At 39.4% G+C, this 18,025-nt stretch overlaps 1 protein-coding gene across 9 annotated transcripts in view; it reads right to left on the bottom strand.

Moving 5' to 3' along the window:
- Window positions 1-2,438, bottom strand: part of ERBIN (erbb2 interacting protein) — a 114,427-nt gene extending 111,989 nt beyond the window's left edge. For 6 of the 9 annotated variants that reach the window (XM_056513365.1, XM_056513368.1, XM_056513372.1 and 3 more), the window contains exon 1: window positions 2,256-2,437. The gene's annotated coding sequence lies outside the window, so the exon portion shown is untranslated. Of the gene's footprint in view, window positions 1-1,836; window positions 1,858-2,255 lie in introns of those variants that run through there. The other 3 variants (XM_056513371.1, XM_056513374.1, XM_056513366.1) reach the window with 3 other exon arrangements.
- Between the last annotated feature and the right edge of the window lie 15,587 nt (window positions 2,439-18,025).

The following is an 18,025-nucleotide window of genomic DNA, read 5'->3' as shown; positions in this document are numbered from 1 at the left end:
CCAAGAGCTTTATGTTTACACATTATCTACTGTGCAGCTTATGCATAAGTCATAGATCTATTCATATTTTACTAATATAATAATCACCTTAAGATAATCGTGTTCCATAGTATGCCATATACTGCAACTTCTAGCTCTTGGACTGCAAGCTGCCATCTTAAAATTTACAATGTTTACAATTACTTTAATTCATGAGTAAGAACCAGCCCAGTCAAAAGAACATTTCCCCAAGCCATCAACACGTAGTTATAAAGTGCTGTTTCAAGCACATGTGATACCGTGTGTAAGGTTAAATAATTTTGTTCATAATTAGAATATCAATGTCAGACTGATTTTTAGTTGAGATCATTGATCTCAAGAAAGAATACAACCCTTCATGTTACTCCCAAACTATGTTAATGACATGAATGGCATTCAATGATATAACCATGAGCTGTAAGCAGTATTGAATTACACTTTCATCATTAAAAAGAGCCTTATCCATAGCTACCATGGTGACAAAACACTAGCGTAAAAAGTTGTGCCTCCACTACAAGGAACTATTCTTCTACATGGCATTGAAAAATATCAAGTGCATCATGAGAAACACAAAAGGCCTGAAAAGAAACAAAATTGCCTTGATTATGAACATACTGGTTTACAACTAAATTTGTCATGCACGGCTACAACTCCTCACCCTCCCCTCAAGAATCTCAAGTCATTATTGGGACTGAAACACTGGTCTGGAAAGAGATGGCTCTTTGTAAAAGGATTACTCTATTCAGACTTTCTGCCAAGCATCAGCCACATAAGGAAAGCAAAGTTCACTGCCATTTATTTTGTCCAGATCTTTCTGATGCCTAAGAATAACCCTTACTGCTCCCTGGAAAGGTAAGTCTATAAATTGCAAGTCAAATCATTTATTTGTTATCAGCCACTGCACCCACTTTAGGCATTTATATGTTAACATTTTTCCTTACAGTATATCAAACGGATGGAGTTGGATTATTTTTTCTTAAAGCACTAAATTATTCCATGATGTTAAAGAACCACCTACACAGGAGTGTTAAAAATTTTGCAAGGAAATTACTTTGTCCAAGACTCCCAAATATCAATACATGTCAGACACTGACAAGACCGAGGCATACACATACTACCTGACCAACATGTTGCTTCTGAGCTTGACTAACAAGAGCAAACATTCCAGAGCTATGGCTTCTGCTTCATTCTGAACATTCACAATGTGAGAAACTCCTTGCCTTCACGAAAGGACTAACCTATAATTGTGTCTTTGACGCATGTGAAATAAACATGCATCTATTTAGTTGGCATAACAAACGCCTGAGATACAAGATCTTACACCAAAACTTCACATTCAGTTTCTCCTTCAACAGCTTCCAAAAGAAGTTCTTTCAAAAATTAGAAAGGGAAAAGTGGTCATCAAAACCAAAACCAAACAAGGCTACATTAGCAGCTTCAATAGCAAGCACTTCAAACAAGTCAGGCAACTAGCCATCTGCTTTGGTTTTGTTCTATGTTTTGTTTTAAATGAAGGTTCTTAAAATGAACTTTGCAAGGATCAAAATGCAGGACAACCTCTGCTACGCAAGCTGAAAAACAGGCAGTCCAACTAGACGCTTTGAGAACAGAGAGGGTAAAGGGGAAGAAGACGGGTGACTGCAACAATCGAAGGTGGAAAAACTGCGACATTTACGGCTGAACAGGAGGGCATATTTTTATAAAGAAACTTAACAGCGATCCCGAAGAAGTCCAGCCAGCCACTAATCGATATTCCAGAAAACAAGGCAGACATAAGCACGAAGCCTCAAGACCTTTTGATTAAATAAAAGATATTACCTCCTTCATGACTTTCTCATTTCCCGGTAAGTTAATTGTACTCGCAGGGTTACCAAACGTTTTGCAAGGGAGGGAGCTGAAGCAGCAGTTACGCAGTCGAGCAGCTTCAGCTCAATGCCTTCTCGGACCGAACAAAGAAACTTCTGTGTCCGATGAGATTAAAAACTTTCGGTCTCACAGACTCTTTCCCTGCCTCCATGAAACCAGCGCCTGGGTTCACACGTTCAGGCGAGACAGGGAGAAACACAATAAGCAGCTGAACTGTGCAGGCCAAGGCGGAAAACAGAGACAAAATATAAAGGCCAAAAACAGGATATAAAACGAAGCCTGAACTCCTTGCTTTTTTCTCCACCCCCTTCCCAGAGGAAGGATTTTTCTGTTGTTTTTGTTGCTGCTGATCCCAAGCCTTCCCTATTTACCTTAGCTGTCGGGGCGTCTAAACCAGATCCAGCAAGCAGGAGTTTCTTCTGACCCCAAGTTAAATCCAATCGAGTTTTCTTCTTCAGGGAGGAAGGGAGCAGAGAACGGGGGAAGAAGGACAAGGAATGTTAGCAGCTCTCGCAGAGGACGGGGGAGCTCGTACGCAAGGGGAGAGGGCACCAGAGTAGCCGGGCTCCTCCCGGCCCCCGCCGGTGTCTGCCCCGCGGGCGGCCCCGCGCCGCGCCGGCCCCGCCCGGCGGCGACACCGCAGCGCCCCCCACCACCCAGCGCGGCCCGGCCTGGGCCGGCCCGCCCGGCCCCCGGCCACCGCCGCTCCCCCGCGGCTCCGCGCCCGGGGTCGCGCTGCCCGAGCCAGGCCACCATCGCCTAGGGCTGAAGGGAAGCGGCGTGGCCGTCTGCCTCACCTGCCCGCCGCCGTCGCCCTCGCTCCCCGCCTCCTCTCGCACACTTCCCCCTTCTCCCGCGGCTTCAGCCTCCCGCCCCCCTCCCCGGCCTCGGCAGCGGGGGGCTCGGGGAGGCGGCGGAGCTGTGGGGAAGGGGAATGAATGCCCCGGGCAGACACGCGGCGGGGGGAAGAGGAGGTGGCCGCGGGCGAAGCCGCCGCGCCCCTGCTGCTGCCGGCGCCGCGCACCGCTGGCCAGGCGGGGGAGGCACTGCAGCGGCACGGGGGGCGGAGCGGGAGCAGGGCCCGGGCCGAGACCTGGCGGAGGCGGAGGCGGGCAGGCGGGAGCGGGATCAGGCGAGAGCAGGAGCAGGCAGGCGCGGCGGGCGCGCCCGCACTGGCTGTGCCGGGCGGGAGGAGGGACGGGCGGGCGGCAGCGGGCGGGGGGCCGAGCGGGGGAAGGCCGTGAGGGACGGGCGCTGCCGCCAATGGGGCCCGGCGGGGGCGGGCTGTGCAGGAACGGGGCGAGGCGAGGCGAGGCGAAGCGAGGGGCGCTGGCGCGGGCCAGGGGCAGGCGGGAGCGGCTCAGGGCGGGGGCCGTGTCTCGCCGCCGCGAAATGGCTCCTCCGGCTGCTGCCCGTCGTGGGCCTATCCTACTTTGTTTTCTGCTGGGGAGCGTCAGGCGCACAGGCAAATTAAGTCCTGAATGATAGAAGTTTCCTCGTTAGCAGCTCAGCTTCCTGATCTAATGGTTGCACACCGTCTGTGGAAAGCGCTGAGGCGCCGGCTGACGCCATCAGGCGCTGGTCGCTGCGCCTGCTCCCGCGCCTTGTGGTGCCTGACTCGGAGTTACCAAGGGTCTGAGGGAGCGAACACACCCACGGGAAAAACTGACAGCCTCCACCCACGCTTTGGTTTGGGTAGGCTACATCGAACTTGGATGCAAGCAACAACAATTAAAATAATACCGCACATATTGTCACAATGTTTCACGTAAACCCTGGAACCCTGCTGTACTTTCTCTTCCAAGTATTTCAACACTGTCAGTGCAATACAATAGTGCTGAAAATTCGTGTTGACTGACAGAGTCATGTACAAATACACGTTTGAAAAGCGGGCAGCACACAGGTCACACGGCTTTGGTATCGGTTGGATTTGAATTGCAGTAGTACAGTTGTGACCCAAGCAGAAACAGTGAGTTTCTGTTTAATTTCCTGGATTGTTTGAAATGGGTATTTGACAACCTATTGTGTACGCAATATGCCATTTTAACAGTCCTGGAGCCTGGCGTTCTGCTCAGCCACAACACACACGAAGCTGACAGCAGGGTGGATTTATACATGCTGCTCACCTTCTGCTCCTTAATTGTGCTCAGCAGAGACCAGATCTAAGGACAGAGGTAGTCTTGTTTTCACGCTAATTTAATCCCTGGCTACTTTACTGGGACTGCCACCAAATAAAATGGAATAGTGTTTTATGATAATCTGTTTGCTGAGAAATTGGCAAAATGCTAAGAAATGCTTGTTATGTGAGCCATTGGACTTTACACCCCTACCAGTCCTTGAAAGTAACTCAAATTGGTATTTCCTGTTCAGCATCATTGTTTGCTTCATCTAGTTTCTTAGAGGGCTTTGCATAAAGGGATTAATCTTCAGCAACAAAATATAGAAATGATCACATTTTTATAAAAGTCCACTGTGTTTAACAATACTGCTATTTATTTTAAACTTTTTGCCTGTATGTGGGAATTGTATGTTCAAGTATCCAGCTAGTATCCAGATACAGAAAATAAGCATCCATTTCTTCTAGGATAATAATATTGACTTTCTTTAGTTTTCGCCATCTTCGCAGAGCATACAGCCCTGCTTTGGAGATGACATCTACATGTAAATTTAAATAATTAAACTAAATCAAACATAGTCATCAGAGTTTATTAAAAAAGAGGATTGTATATGTATATACAGATATTTCCCAAAACATTAAATCACTTCTAGTTCTTCTTGTTCGGAAAAGCTATTTTCTTCAAATGAGTCAGCTTTGGACTTAGGCCAAGTGAGAGACCTTTACCCCCACTGACAACAGATTTAGAATTTCTCACTATAGTGCACTGGTGCCCTACACTGGGGCTACAATAAAATTACTGATTTTTTAAAATATCTTGCAATTGATTGATCATTCCTGTTGTATACTAAATAAGGCATCCTTATCATAATTAATGTGAATAGCTCTCTGCAATTGATGCTCTCCATCATGAACACTTCAAGGCACTTTTTAACGTGAATTATCATAACTTTTTTTAATGAGAGTGAAAATATTCCTTGGAAATGTTTACTGCAAATTGCCCAATGCATTTATTAATGCAGCAGAGTAATACATGTGTGTGCGAATTTATAGTAGCTGTTGCCCAGATGGTGAATCTCACATAGTTGTTAACATTAGTTGCAATGTAAGATGCTGCTTCACTTACAGTTTTGGCCAAAACTGTTTTGTTTTTTTTTTTTTATTTTACCAAAAATAAAAGCCTAGTCAAAGTCTGCTGAAACTACAGCTAGCTGGAGCACAACTACTGAAGACATTTTGCACAGACAAGATGTAACTATCTATACAAATTAAGAAAATACCAGGAGCTATTCTAGGGATCTAAAAGTGCTATAAATATCAAGACAGTATTTAGATTACAGCTCCAGCAGAGTCCCCAGCAATATTAATTCCCAGAGTTGGTATCCCAGTTACCAAATAATTACAGATTAAGTGCACAAAGTACAAAATACAGAGTTACATAATGAGTCAAGTGAGACTATGCGTCTGATCCCACTGAATGTTTAAACAAATCCTTTATACACATTTTCATGCTGCACATCAAGCCCAAACTCCTCTCATTCTAATTTCTATTTTTATATTTGAACAGGAGCACTAATAAAACAACATGCAGCTAAAACTGAAGGAACATTTGGTGAAACAGTCACCTGAATGTTTGTCTTTTTCAGGAGTTAAGTGGTGTGGACAATTACAAGTACAATTACATAGTTTCTTCTGAGTAACAGGGTTTAATTGCTACTTTCCCCTGTTCCTGATACTGTTGTTCATTATGATTGCATGTGTCCACTTTCCCAGGAAATAGATTGAAAGGCCTCTGGGGTAAGCACTTCTGCTTATTAAATGCTCAGGTAGTGACTTGAATGGTGGATTTCAAATTGATTTGAAGTGGGACTTCTAGGCATGATTACAATATAAATATTAAATATTAATTAGTGGAAGTAATAACCATCTGAAAGACACAAAGAGGCAATAAGTAATGTTTTCTTTAACAAGTATATATTGAAGTTTATTTTAACTATCCAATAATTTATATTTGCAAAATGTCTTACTGTAACATTTTCTGAATTTATGTGGTTCACAACTGGATTACACCACATTTGTGGTGGTGAAATTAACACAAAACTGGTATAATTCAGTGGCAATTAAGTCTTACAAGTGTGTTGCTATAACTTCTAAATGCATAATGCGTATCTACTATGTTTAAAGAGAAGTAAACAACCTCTGTTTAGTCTAACTTCAATACTATCCCAAATACACGCTGCCTAAATTCACCATGCAAATAAGTTTTCTCTGTATTTGGTTGCTATGTCTCTCAAATAGTAAAATCAAAGTGATGAATGTATTGTGTGACTTAGTTCTGTAATATTATACAAGTGCCAATAGAAAATCTTGGTAACACCACAACCTGTTTTTTATATGCTTTGTTCTAGAAATGGTTATTTTAGAGTTATTTTTAACAATTTTATTGTGACTTTTTTGTTTGTATTTATGTTCCTTGGTTAGCATGGGAGAGCTGGTAAATTCTGAGGAACGCTTGGGACATGGAGCAGCATTTCATGTGGAGGAGAAAAGACAAAAATATGGTGTTAAGGTACTTTTACTCTTGCTTTATTTGGACTGCTTTGCTCCTGGACAGTCTCCTCAACATTGATTTTAAGCTATGTTGCAGCCCCTTAGCCTAAGGGTCTGTTTTAACAGCTGATGCCAATACATAAATCTTGTGCTGGTGAGAACAAAGACAAAGGAATGAAATGAAGCCATACTTTGCAAGGACACTGACAGGATAACCAAAAATCTTTTGCTGACTCGGCTAAGACAAAGAGTTACACATGAAGCTGGTAGAAAGAGCCAACTGCAAAGTTGCCTAAAATAAACCATGTGCTCAGTATATTGCCTAAGCACCAATAGTAGTTTTGGACTGCCTTTGCTAAATTCTTGGTCCTAAAAGGGTAACAATTAATGCTGTTGAGTATGTTTGTGTCCAAATAAAAATCCTAAAAGAATGCTGTACCAACTTCTAGTCAGATCTGGAATCCTTACCTACAGAAAATCTCTTATGCTAGTTCTGTAGGACCCATCATCACACAATCATTAAATAAAACCAGTCTTCTCTACTAGTAGGATGAATTGCATTTATTTTGCATTTTATGGCTTACCTCTATTTTGACAATTAATTTTTTGAAAGTGCTAATGCTGATAATACAAATCTCTTAGTATTCTTTAGCAGCAATGTTGTGTGCAGGCACACATATATTTTTACCTTTCCTGTGTCTTTTTCTGTGAATAATGTCAGTCATGTAAAAATAAATGCTAACAATGTGTGAACTCTTGGCTTCAGTGTTGGTTCAATGATATTTCAAATTTAATTTCTTATGGACTACCATATTTGGAATCACAAGGTAAATCCTTTTGAAGCAAGGAGATGCAAACAGTGAGATGAAGTATCCTGTCTCTAGGCCAGTTAAACTGACAGATTGTACTTAAGAAAAGAGTTTTTGGTTTCTAGAAAAGCCACTTTGGAACATTTTTAGGAGAGTTTAAAAATCCTTTTGATTGTTCTTCGTCTGCAAAATATGGTTCATGATAAAAGATTATTTCATTTTGGGGAAAATAATTGCTTTTTTCAGAAACTGTTAGAGCAATAGCAGATTTCTTTCATTGCATTGGAAATTCAATTTTAAGTTCAATTAAAAAAGAATAATTTTGTCTTCCCCATTTCTCTTTTTTATGAAGTCTTTAGTTCTTTTTTAGTTATTTTTTGTCTTTTTTGTCCTTACACAATCAATGCCAATGATATAGTTCTAAGTCCTGAAATGTTCTCTTCTTTCAAGTGTTTTCCCTTTAATATTTTTAACAAACAAAATATTAAAAATTGCACTAGTATCACCGAAAATCTTGTAGAAACATTATTGATATTTTAAATTTTCCTTTGACAGAAATGGTTGTATTTTTTTTAATCTAAAATAGGTATTTTTTCAGTTATATCTGTCCTATGTTCTAAGGCATGGTAGATATAAACAATAATTTTTTTATGCTTTAATTCACAGATTTCATCTACTGTTTTCCTCCATCAAAGGATATTTTTATACGTCCTTATATGGCAGGTATATTTTACACCATTATTCCACATCAGTAAGGAAATAGTGACTTTACAGGCCACAGAAGTGAAAAAGTTGTCTATCATCTCATTTCTGTTCCTGCAAACAAGCATTGAGCAAAAGCGCTCAACAGAGAGCTTGGCTTTACCAAGTACTTTGAGAAGTACACTTCAGTCTAGAGGTGTAATTCTCTCTATTTCTAGAAAAAAAGTATTTTAAATATTTTACTTTCTTAAACTAAAGTGAAAATGCATAGCTTCTGGTTAACCATGCTGTTAGCAATGTAGCAGAGTTTACGTCTGAGCATCATGACAGCAGCAACTCAACTTATTTCCATGAACATATTTCTAACTTTGTGATTAAACAGCATACATTCAGATTAAACAGACAAACAGCTTAGGTGAGAAAGGCCTTAAATGAATTTTGACACTGTGGGATATAAATTAGACAAGGTTTGTAGAAAAGATGATATCTTTAATTAGATCAACTAATAGAAATGGAGAAAACAAAGTTTTTGACTTGACTGACATCATTAATGAGAACTGAGAAGGGGGAAAACCCAAACTAAATACAAGTGGGATGTGTTGGTTTTAGTAAAATAAAATTATTTTAATCAATTAAACCACTGATGAGAAAACAGCTGCCAACGTGAATGTTAGAGAATGAATCAGCAAGAAAACTGTCAGCTTTAAAAATGTTGCTACTGTCGTCATTAAGAATGTAGTTCCCAGGATTATTTTTAAAACTTGTTTGGATGTCCTTTGTTAGTCCCTGCCTTGTGCAAGAGATGGACTACTTTTTAATTAAATAATTCTCTTACCCTTTACTATGTTTTGTCTGTGACCTGTTATCGGTGTCAGTTCATTGCAGTGAATAACAGTTGATGAGTTTCATACACGTAATTCTCATGAGGATGTGTGATACTTAGTGTAATATATCCCGTTTTAAAGAGTATGAAGAAAACCCATTTAAATTAATTCTTTTGGTCACTGATATCAATTATGTTAAATATGTCAGTATTCATGAAGTTTACTTTGGCTCTGCCAGCAAGGTTTCATTCTCATGAGTGTTAGTATAACAAACATATGGGGGGTGTCTGCTTTGGATTGTGTGTTTAATACTTGTTTAAAAAGAGATATGGGAAAGAAGAAGTCTTCAAGGAAGTGTAAATGCTGTGATTATCTAACAATTTTTTGTATATATGCCAGCATTGAGTATTACACAATAGGAAGGAATATTTTATCAGTGTGGGCTTCCATTATTAGATTGACAGGTGGTATTTGGGAGGTTAGTTCAAATGCAAGGCCTGCTCCTTGTAAGGCAGTTTAGTAGCTCAGTTCTTTAAAATACCTTGCCATGAGTAGTTCATTAACATGATGCCATTACTGTATTTTCAAGCTTTGGTTGCTCTCTCCTATTGATTTCCACAGTTCTCTATGAGTAGTAGGCACCTTCATCTGAAAACCACCAATTTAGGTGTACCAATATTGTATTAAATGAGAAAAACAATTGGTCTGGTTTCAAGTTCTTTCTTTATCTTTGACAGAAACCATCTTGAATTAAGCCTCTGCACAACCAAGAGACCTTTGGGAGAGAAATCCTCTAAGATGTGAATATTCATAAACTGCTTTTTAAGACACTCAAATGTAAATGGCAATGTTCTTGTCAGGCTGTTCAGCATTTTAAAACTATGCAGACATTTTCTTATCATACTCTGAAGAAATGAGAAACTGTCAGGATATTGTTATATTCTTTTCCATCACATATCTATTTTTACTATATAAGCTATTTTGCCTCTAGTTCAGCCACATCTTTATGTGTTAGTGTAATCATAAAACAAAGAAGAGTTTTGTGTATATATATAAATACATACACATAATTGATCCACAAAAGCCTAAGTCTGAAATATTATATGAAATGTATATGTATATGTATATGTATATGTATATGTATATGTATATGTATATGTATATGTATATGTATATGTATATAAATTAATGTGTCATGTACATATATATGTACATAGTATGTATAAATATACATGTGGGCACAAATATTGAAGTGAAAGCATTCACCCTTACAGTGTGAAATGCTTATGGCATAGATTTAATTCCTTTTTCATATTAAGGCAATAAATGAATAAAAATATGTAGACACAAAAGCTATGTAAATCACACATATGTCTAGGAAAAGTAAGTGATATCAGGTAAGTTAACAGGCATACTACTGTCACTGGGATTTAAAATATAAGGATCTGCTTTTTCAAATGCAGAAATATTTTTCATAGGAGCAAGCTTATTGCCTTCACTGATATTGCTAATAGAAATAAGATGCTACACCTGTCTCTAGATCCATTACCTAAGGGCTTGTTTACACTGAATCAGAAAAGTACACTAACTCTGTGTACATTGAAACACATTCATTCCATGTGATGCAGTTTTAGTATGTACTCACTGTTGAGATAAGGTAAAGCCTACATACCCATCCGATACCTATTAAATGAGGCACGCATAAGTTTTTCTGAGCTTCCTGCCTTTCCAAAGCTGAGAATATGCTGGAATGATTAGGAAACTAAGAAAGGCCCTACTTGTCCCTGAACTTAACTTCCTCACTACAACATTGGAGGCTCATAACACAGCACAGCAAGCCATTTTCAACTCCTCGTTCAGCAGAAATCAAACACAGAGCCTTTACAGAGGGCATTTACAGACCCTCACAACAAACAGCCTCCTCATACAGTAGAAGGAGCTTAGATCTTGTTGAATTGAGGACCACAATATCTGGCTGCTATAGGAAACTCATGGCACTTGTTCTGCTGCTCGATTGCCATGCCAAATAAAATATCATAACCCACTTCTAGAGAACAAAAACAGATTACCAGCAATCCTGCTTTTAGCTGCATATATTAGGAGAAATCTGACTGAGTTTTGTCAAGGAAAATGTACCAAAGTCAGTTTGTGTAGGCAGTGCTGATGCTAGTGTACACAGTGAGGACTCCAAAGCTGTTAGGTGATGTTGTCAACAAGGCTCAGATAAAATCCAGGACTGTTTTGTCTGCGTGCCTGTGTCTTGACTGGATACATGAAAGGGTAGCAGGACAGGTGCTCAGTTTGCCCACCATATGGACTACTTGTGCTGGCAATCCTGAGAAGGGAACATCAGCCAGTAAATCTCCTTGGTTTGCTTGGTTAATATGCCATTTATGTGAAAAGCTATGGAAGAGGTAGCAGGTGAGGGAGAATGACTTGCAGTGTTACTTGTAGGCATTTAAAACTCCTTTGCTCCTAACAACCAGCTGCACTCTGCAGATCTCTTCTTTCCCTAACTGCTTGATTCAGTTGGCTTCATTTGCAAATTTCAAACAGTGGGTATACTAGGAGTTTCAAGAGCTAGTTAAAAATAATGATGCCTCAACAAATGCAAGTTTAGTCACTCTCGGATGTTCAGTGGAAAACACTCCTTTCTTTCCCATGCTCACCTCCTGCACCATACACATTTTCTCCTTCCTCCCCTCCCTCTAAACTGCTTGATCTTAGAAAAGTCCTGCAAATCTCAATAGTGCAGAAAACATATCAAAGTTCTCTGCCATCATCCCTCACCAAAAAAATAGAAGGCATGAGCCACTGTTAGCTACTGGAATTTTAAATAACCAAGCTTCACAGGAAAAAGAGCATTTCTTAGGGGAATAAAAACTGAATTGAAGATGCCAAAATTATTATTGTATAGCTGTCTTGTCCCTTATTCCAACATTGAAAGCAGTGACTGTGCTTCCAGAGACGATTAGACTGTTACTGTTCCACTACATATAGAAAATTTCCTATGAATCTTTTCTTTCCATAATGATTGCATGAAAAGGGAAATCACCCAGAGCCAGTGCTGCATCAGTGCTGCATTCTCTCTCCTACTTACGGGACAAAGGAGATTGATCTGCTGCTAATGAATACTGAAGACCTTCCTGGGACTGAGTTCAGCTGTCATTTAGAGAATGACCAGCCTTTGAACGGTGAAAAGCAGAGTTTTAGTCTCCAGTGAAGAAGAGTGCTGCCTTGGGAATAGATAAGTCACTCCCAACAGACCACTGTGGAATGAGTGGAGAAGAGGCCAGTTTTACCACATCTAAATATCATACAGGTGTCTCAACAGTTGTTTTATTTTCTTGTTTGTGAAACAGATAAAAGTCCTGGCAAGTTTCATTTATGCTCCCTGTGCATACAGGCTCCTGGAAATGCAGATGTTAGGTTTTTGTAATGAAATAATCAGCACTCTGAAAACTGTAGGAGTGATCCTTTAGGAAAGAAATATAAGTATAGACTCTACTAAGAATGCTACAGTGTAGGGAAAAGCTGCTGACATTGAGAAACATGAGCAATAATACTTAGAAAGTAATACCTGTTGATCACTACAGAGGAAATGGATGTAGTAGTTAGTAGTCCCAAATTAATGTACAGCTGTGAAGAAATGAAGGATATAAATGAAAATAAATATTATCAAGTAGAACAGAAGCATATTCAGTGATCTTAATCTTGGGAGAAGAGAGAAACTGAAAAAAGAAATGAAAAGAGGTGAACTAATTTTCAAAATCAGTATAGTCATGTGTCTGGGAAAACATGGGCATTCCCATTCTGCAGAATAAGCAGGGATGTGCAACTGGGGCAAACACCATGTTAGACATAAGGCCGCCGTGTCCATGTTTTCTTAGCACAGTGCAATAGTCACACCACTTCTTCATCATCCATCTCTCTCTTTAGGGTAACTTGCCTTTTTCTCGTATGGCTTTATTGAAGAGCAGATGTGATATTCTGATGCAAAATGAGGTAAAGACAATCAAAGGAGTGGGAAAAGTCATTAAGCCTGTGCTGAAGATGACTACAGGGGTGAGGGAGCCTAATAAGTGTAAGGATAGAGAGGAGGGAAGGATAAAGAGAGGACAGAAGAGGTAGGTAAAATACCGACTTTTGGCCCAGCACACCATTCCAAAAAGAAAACTGCAGATCTACACAAATATCATACTCCACTTAATGAAATCAATAAATACATAACATCAGGTCTCTGGAACTTCTGGCAAAATATTTAAATTGGATTTTCTGGTTTTGGCCTTGCAATGCTCTACCAGAGCCTTGTGGTTGTTTACAGCCATTTGAGGATTAAAGACTGAAATTAATTAGAGACTTTTGAATAAAAGGCTAGAACCTAGAGCCAGTAAACTTATTTTGTCATTTAATTCCATTTATTTTGGGGGAAGTAAGATTCCTAAATACTTCCTCTGCTGAGAGCTGGATGTTTCTCACAGAAAGTACAGTTACAATGGAGGCCCTGGGACTCTGCTAATTTATCCCACTTGACAATTCTCATCACAGATGCAGGAAAAATCCACTGTGGCAGTATGACAGGGCAGCAAACATGGCCCATCTAATTAAGGATATTTTGCTTGTACTTAGTGAGATAGATATACTATTCACCTAGTGCCCAGGTTAAAAAATTTAATTGGGATATTATTTTAGTTGTTCTCTAATCCTTAAAATAATTAGTCAGGTATTAAATATGTTGAGGCATCCAAATGAATCATATTGTACACAAATGGTTTTTTTATGTAACGCGCAGCCTTTTATATAACTGAATATTAACCATTTTGTAAGTATATGCATATATTTGTAATTTTGAATGTTTTGTACACTTTTCATTTTCCTTTACTGACTACTGAATCATAAAAGATTGAGTTTCAGTTCATGTGATCTTTGCTGTCTAAATCACACAAATTTTAAACAGAGAAAGTATTTTATATATATATAGAGAGAGAGAGAGAGGCGTTTTAAACAAAAAAATACTGTGTAAATACTCTTTTTTTGTTGGTTCTTGTTATGTTTTTTTGTAATGTTATGTTTTGTTGGTTTCTTTTGTCTGTTTTGTTTTTTATGAAGCATTTTCATCTGTATTGAAGCTGACCATTATTAAAGAACAATATTTTTTTGAAGAAGGCTGCTATATAACCAACATCATTGTAAAATCCATTTTTAACTAATTCTCTGATTTGACTCTTACCACTACTTGTTAAACTTTGCTGATAAAAATACTAAAAGAGTGGACAAGTTGCACTGCAGTTAAAAATTACATGGAACAGTCTACAGTTGTCTATTAAGTTTTCCATTTCCACTGATGGCAATTTACATAACAGAAACCTAGGTTAAAATTAATTCTTTATGCTGTTTGGGGAGTAACATTCTCTCACCCACACCCAGGTATTTTTGTGCAGGTTTTAAATTTCAGTTACAAAACATATAACATAACATAACATAACATAACATAACATAACATAACATAACATAACATAACATAACATAACCACAGCAGTGATGAAATGAGCTTGATTTAACCTCACTTAAATATAACCTGTCCCTATAACCCTTTTTAAAAATTTTCTGCAATACATACTGTTGTTTTCCAGATGGCATATCCCATAGTACAGAAACACAAGATAGACCTCCTACCTATATATGAATGAAAATTAGTTTGAGAATAAATACAGCATTTCTAATGACACTGGTGTTTGAGATCAATGTTTATCTACAGTACAGGCTGTTACTTTACAAAAAATGAAAGACAGTTGTACGCATGTCAAGTGATCACAGAAAACAGGTAGTGCCCTGCAGCACTTTGGCAGGGCAGGGGAAGAGAGGCAAAGGCAGAAGTTTAAAAGCTACCAGTGCAGTAAATACAACAGAACAAAGATTGAAGACATACTTTCAATGTGAGTCTGTATTTCTCTCTCTTAAAAATGTTCTTGAAGAAAGCAACTAACTCTTCAATGTAGATAGCTTCATATGGGAAAAGTGATAGAGTAGCCCCTCTCTGACCAATGTAAAATCATTAGAAGATGTTCATATTTTCCAAAATCTCAGTTAAAAATATTTTCAGTTGCAAAATAAATACCCTATTATGAACATTACATTAGTCTTCCACCAGAAAACTCAAAATCAACATGCCTTAAGCTAAAATTGACCTAAGTTTAATTTTCTAGCTTAAAGATTTTTTTTCTCAGAAAAGGTATGTTGGGTTTTCTCATTTAAACAGTGCTTCTGAGAATCCTGAGACTCTGAGCAGCATCTGTTAGTGCTAGGAATTTCCTGTTGACTTAGATGTCAAACTAAATTAAGAATTACCGTAATAGGTGTCTATGCAAAAAAGAATAAGACAATAAATCCTATAATCCGGTTTAAAAAAGAGAGTCTTGTTTAGATCTCTTACTGAAAATGGATGTTTAAATTTTCTTTAGGCTGGAACAGAGAAGGAATATGTTTTCTTAGTGTAATAAGGCTAAGCACAATATGGCAAAAGTATAATTGCATTTGCTTAGAGATCTTTTGAGCCATGCATTTTGACTGTAAAATACAGACTAATCATTCAGATGTTAGGAGTGCTAATTGATACGCTAAAAGAAGTAGAGACAATTAATTATTTGTGTTGATTTGTCACTGCCTCATTCTTTTGGTGGTGGTGAAGAGGGGCCACAGAGGTGGCTTCTGTGAGAAGCCGCCAGGAGCTCCACCATGTTTGACAAAGCCAATCTCTGATAACTCTGAAGATGGACACGCTGCTGGCCCAGTAGAGAGGCTGGTAACTCTGTGATGGCACATTTAAGAAGAAAATCTAAACAGCACACTGCAGTTTTCCCGGTGGTGAGGCGCCGTGCGCAGACCCTCGGTGTGGCCGGTGTGAGCCTGGCTGCCGGGCTGCCCCGAGCCAGCCGAGCTGCGCCAGGGCACAAGGGCAGGGGCAGGGCGGCGTCTCCACGCTGGCAGCCGCACCACGAGAGGCCTCAAACAGCGCCGGTGCCGCGGCAGGGCCGCCCGGCCAGCAGCGAAAGCACGGCCAGCGGCTGCCAGCGCGGACATAGAGATCAGCTGCTGGGACACCCTGCAGCCATCTCTGCACTGGAATAACTTGTTGGCAATGGTACCCACGAGCAGCAATTCTTCTTCTGATCAGAGAAGAGGAGGAAGTGAGGACATGTGAGGGGAAAGGATGTGGTGACACCAAGGTCAGTGGACAAAGAAGGGAGAAGGTGCTCCCAGCATCAGAGCTGAGATTCCCCTGCAGGCCATGGGGAGGACCATGGTGAAACAGGCTGTCCCCCTGTAAAGCACAAAGCTCCCTGCAGTGGGAAAAGTGCTCACACTGGATGCCAGAGAAAGCTGTGATCTAGTGAGAGACCCGAACAGAAAGAAAGGGCCCCTGCTTCTAGAGATGGAGAGAGGGCCCTTGTTCCCAAAGCAGAGCAGCCTAGAGGACTGCAGCCCCTGGGCTTGTGACCCACACCAAGACATTTTGGGAGTATTGTTTGCCAGTGGGACGGACCCCACAGCACACCAGAGAAAAGACTCCTCTTCTTGAGTGAACAGAAAATGATCTCAGGTGATGAACTGACCAAGACCCCCATGCCCTGTCTCCGTGCACTCTTGGTGGAAAAGAGAGAGGGGGCTGGAGAGAAAAAGGTGTTTCAAAGGCTTGTTTTACTTCTCATTATCCTCCTTCACTCTGTTAATAATAAGTTTATACTTTTAGATTTGAACCTGTTTTGCCCTTAGAGTGTTTTTCTCCCAATCCTTATCTCAACTCATGAGCCATTTGTTCATATTTTTTCCCTTTCCTCTGCCCAACTGTAGCCAGAGAAATTAAACTAACTACTCTCCTGGATGCCTAGTGTTTGGCCAGTGTCATACATGACATTACTTAATTCCCTTCAATTTGTTTTTATTTTTTTTACTCAAGATCCAGCACTATTTTGTCCAGTAAAATATTTTTCTGAATGCATTTAAGCAATATTTTACTTGAAGAAATTCAAAGACAATTTTTTCATATTGGCTAAAATACAGTTCTACAGCATCAATGTTAAAACAACTTCGGTAATATAAGAACAAAAATTTATTTTTGGATGGCTGAAGAAATGAAGCAGGACAAGTAAGGAGAGTGTTTTTGTTGTTTAGCTGGGGTTTAGGGTTTTTTGTTTGGTTGGGGCTTTTTTATAATTTTTGTAATTTTTGTAATTTTTGTAATTTCTGATATCTTGGCAGATTGAAAAAAAAAAAAAAAAACAACTTTATGACAAAGGAAAGCAGATTTTATGACTACAATAAACAAACCCAGTTCTGTCCTAAATCTGATGCCTTATTGATTCACGCATCATTTTAGAAAATACTTTAAGGAACAGCATGGGTAAGTGGGATTGTATTTTTTCCACCACTACCTCCACCAATGATACCTCACTTAGCCATAAAGAAATAGACTGTGGTCTTCAGCAGAGCCCACAAGGACCCAGCAAAAAACAATGATAGACACTCAGAATCATTAATCCTGTTCTAACCATACTACACACACCACTAGTGTGTATTTTTGCTTTTGAGGAGAAAAAGACCTTATGGAAGGGGTGCACTAAAAATGAGCATTTAATAAGGAAAAAGCAAATCAAATAAACAGAGTAGTCTAAATATTCAACTAAAATTGTCAGAATTGAAGTGGCTGTAACATTTTGTTAAATTCATAGAACTCTTAGGTCCACTGATGTTTTGTTGCTCTAAAATACTCAGAAGGATGCAAATTTTTCAAATATTAAGATGGTAAATATATATTTTTAGGGTTCTGCTTATTGGAAATAATCTATCCTGTTGCTTGTTAACCTCAGTTGCTAAACAATATTTTTTGGAAAAACTGCTGATGTATCCATGTGTTAGTAGTTTCAGAAATGTACATTAGCTAATTTCAATTTGATAGTTAAAAAACTTATCTTATTAAATTCCTGCTGAATTTGGTCCTGGCATATGTGTTCAGGTCTAAAAACATTCCACTTCAAACCACTTTTATCTTTCAAATAAATGAGGTGTTTCTCCTCAGTGTTCACGTGGCATTTTCTAGGCAACAGTGAAATGAAAGCAAAAAAAGAGTGACATTAAGGCAT

The sequence above is a fragment of the Oenanthe melanoleuca genome, chromosome Z (genome assembly GCF_029582105.1).
Source record: "Oenanthe melanoleuca isolate GR-GAL-2019-014 chromosome Z, OMel1.0, whole genome shotgun sequence".
Taxonomy (NCBI): Eukaryota; Metazoa; Chordata; class Aves; order Passeriformes; family Muscicapidae; genus Oenanthe; species Oenanthe melanoleuca.
Note: the sequence above shows the minus strand (reverse complement) of the source record. Positions and strands in the feature narration are given on the sequence as shown.